This window comes from Carcharhinus amblyrhynchos, chromosome 23, assembly GCF_965287045.1.
Source record: "Carcharhinus amblyrhynchos chromosome 23, sCarAmb.v2.hapA, whole genome shotgun sequence".
In the NCBI taxonomy this organism is placed as follows: Eukaryota; Metazoa; Chordata; class Chondrichthyes; order Carcharhiniformes; family Carcharhinidae; genus Carcharhinus; species Carcharhinus amblyrhynchos.
In genome coordinates this window covers 33,875,000-33,878,714 of record NC_137346.1, presented here as the reverse complement: position 1 = coordinate 33,878,714, position 3,715 = coordinate 33,875,000, and the positions used below count along the sequence as shown (strand labels likewise).

Below are 3,715 nucleotides of genomic sequence, written 5' to 3'. Positions count from 1 at the left end.
TTAGGCATGTTACAGCCTTCAGGATTCAACATTGAGTCAAACAACTTTAAAGTGTAACCTCTTCTCCAAATTGACCTTGTTATATTCAAAATATTTCTTGTTCCAATGCAAAACATTTCCTCCCCTCCCCCACCAGTCATCTAGCACGTGTTCTTAAGTTTTGCTTTCACTGACCTTTATTTTCCCATGAAGACATTCTGATATCTTACTGCTACGCAACTATCAGCTCTTTCATCCATCATTAACGACTCCTCTGTCTCATGACCTCCACTTGTTCATTGCAATCTCTCCTAGCTCCCATCAATCATTGACCTTCTACTCTGCTTCAGCTTCTATACTCCCTCTTATTCAATATTCATCCACCACATTTCTACCTGTCTTTAGCTCTGAAGAAGTCACTGGGATTTGAAACGTTAATTCTATTTTCTCTCTCCATAGATGCATTTAGATCTTGAGTTTTTCCAGAATTTTCTGTTTTTGTTTCAGATTTCAGCATCCATAGTATTTGGCTTTTATTTTAATGTCCAATTCTGTGTTTGCTCTGTTTGTTTCATTTGCCCAAATGAATCAGATGAAGTGAATTTGGAACCCATAGCTGTTTTAAGCTTTTAGAGGCTCACCTTATTTTTTTAAATTTCTGCTGCAGGAGTGGAGTTTCTTCATGCTGATCAGTCTTTCTCTGATATCTTCTGCAGTCAAGTAACCCTTTTTGGTAGTTGTTCCAAAATTTTGTAGAAGTTTGTAAAACGATCACCATAAGTTAGTATTAAACACTGTTTACTGCTTTCCTTCCATTGGGGATTCATTTTTGAGCCATCAATTTTCTTTTCAATTGTTGCTGGGCTGTCACCACATGTAATGATGCTGACCTCAGACCAGGCCTGTGGGATGTATCAAATTTCACATTCTCTAGAAATGGAATTTCCTCAGTGTTGCCTTTTTACTGTGCATTAATCTGAAGATTTTGAGTCCTTTTCAAGGTTTGGTCATTCTTCCTCGATCGTTGCCAGGTTCTTTGACTCTGCTGCTGGATTTGGATTTTTCATAACTCTTAAGCTAAATAGATGATTTTTTTCTGCCTCTCTCTGCTTCAAGCCTTCTATTAAGTCCCTTTGGAGATTCCTGGTGACCCAATGCTGGATGTAGTTTTGGGGATTGAAGTGGGGTGAATAAAGTAAACTTTAAGCTTAGTAGTTGATTCAATGGTAAGTGGCCATAGAGGAAACAACAACCATACAATAAGTAAAATTAATGTAAAATTGAAAAATTGAAGACACAATGACTGATAGACATAATTGATTAAGGAAAGCCAATTTTCATTTGATTCAAAGGAAACCAGGTTAAATGTATTGGAATGTAAAATTGGCAAAAAGTGAAAACTAGTCATGCTGAAGCTGACATAATTCTACCAGAAACAATGCAACAAAATAGCATCCTAGAAATTGGGTGCTATTTTGATACGAAACAGATACTTCAGGTGACAACGTGACAAGTGGCATAAGGCACAATCGCTATGTTGGTCAGGGCTTTTTTTTGGTTTTATTCCAATTCAATCAAATCAAGTCCAATTCACAGTCTCAACAAGTTGAGACATTCCCGATCCAAGCTGACAAGACACGGCTCTCACCTCCTGTCTTGGATTTGATCTACATGATCCAAGCTGATTGGAGTAGGCATAGCTCCTCCTTCAAGGCTTGATCTCATTTGCATCTTAGCCAAAAGGCCAAGATGTCAGTTTTAAAAATTGCTTTAAGTGAAGCTAAAATGTAACCTAATAACTTCAACTAAGCACAGCATGTCGATACGACACTTGATCTTAGCCAAAAGGCAGAGAAGCAATTTGTAAGTTCATGTTCCTGAAACAAGTGTCGAATCCAGAGTCAAGTTTGCAGAAAAATTCCCAACTCCACAAATCTGACTTGCGAGAAACTTCCCCAAATAGTCAAATTTCAAATAGGGGCTAACTGGAATCGGGTTCATCGACCCTGAAAGTAGTGAAGATGTAGAGTAGTCTCGATGTGGCCTATGAGACTTGGTCAGGATGTAAAAGATGTTCCTGCTCTGAGATAGGAAGTGGATGGAAGTGCTGCTGTTACTTGGAGGAGGCAACAATCAACAGTCAGCTGAGTACTAACTGTAATAGTTGAGCAACTGGTTTTTGATACTGGAAGAGATGGGCTTTTAATAGGAAAAAATAGTCATTGCAGTTTACTATTCACACTGTAATGAAGGAGCACACTTTACCAAGCTAAAGCTAAAAAACTTCTCAAGACACACTGAAGTGACAACATCTTGGCATCACCAGCTGCTCATGGTATTCTGTATTGACTCAAATTAATATAATGCCTCAGGGGATGGCTGATACACACCACATTCACCATGCTCATTTGCCCTTCCACCTACCCTCTTTATACCATCTCTCAGCGTGTGACTATACAATTGAGTTTTGACCAGGACTGTTACAGCTGCAAACTGCCATAGCAGAGCAGTGTGATCAGGGAGGAAGAAGGCCAGCAGGGTAGTCTGTCAGGAGCTCAGCAAAACAGCTGGAAGTGTCAGTAACTAAAGTCAGGCTACCCAGATTTCCTCCAGACACATTCCACCACCACCCCCCCCCCCCCCGCAGCCCCCCGCCCACCCCACAACCTCCCCCCCCACCCCCAGCATGTACCATCCATCACCACCCTCCCTCAAAAATTTGGCAGTGATGCAATAAAGAACATGGTTTGTGTATATAAGCAAACATCAATGTGAGGCCATTTGAAACTGGAAGCTTTACGTGCCTTTTTTCCCATTTCTTAAGCCAAAATGTCTAATGGGAGGGAAATGTTACACAGGAGAGTGGGCTGGGCTGCACCCCACTTCGCGACCTGAGCCTCCAGATTCTGGATGAACCTCCAGAGTTATTGCTCCATATTATAGCCTAGTGACCACTGGAACACGCCCACAGCAAACAGGAGGGAATGGCAGTAAGTAATCTCTGCCACGGAACCACGGAATATCATGGTTTCAATGTGGAAAGAGGTTCCATGGCCTGCTGTGCTCTAACAAGGTGAACTCTTTGGCACAAGTTCAAAGAGATCTATGGTAACATGTCTGGCACATAATTCTCCCATAGCATGGCAGTTTTGTCCAAACTGCTCCTGTAGATGCCTATAGTAGTGATACAAATATACACAGTGATACAGTAGCAGGTTCAAGAGATTTCTCCTTGGTAGCACCAAATATTAGGTTAACATTACTCTTGTTTTATCTAGGCAAGAACGCCGATAATGCCAGGGAATTGACCTGGACTAGATATGGGACTGCGAGGCTGTGGGCAATAAGGAACGTGGAGGAGGCACTATGGAGTTAGCAAGCGTGTCACCTATCTGATTACTGGGGATGGAGAATCACCTATAAGCAGGTGTTGAAGATGATGGTAGAGGCATTTTGGAAAAGTGGAAGTAATATTAGTTCAGTGAGCAGAAGGGGAAGTTGCCAGGGGAGTGAAGACCTAATGGTATTATCATTAGACGATTAATCCAGAAGATTATTAATCTCAGCTATTGTTCTGGGGACCCGGGTTCGGATCCCGCCACGGCAGATGGTGCAATTTCAATTCAATAAAAAAAATCTGGAATTAAGAATCTACTAATGAGCATGAAAGCATTGTTGATTGTCGAAAAAACCCATCTCGTTCACTAATGTCCTTTAGGGAAGGAAATCTGCTGTC

The 3,715-nt window shown here is 41.3% G+C and overlaps 1 non-coding gene across 1 annotated transcript; it reads right to left on the bottom strand.

Annotated features, from left to right (window-relative positions):
• Positions 1-1,641: 1,641 nt before the first annotated feature.
• On the bottom strand, positions 1,642-1,840 carry LOC145357662 (U2 spliceosomal RNA). The gene has a single exon (XR_013889351.1). It is a non-coding gene; the product is annotated as a U2 spliceosomal RNA (small nuclear RNA).
• Positions 1,841-3,715: the final 1,875 nt, after the last annotated feature.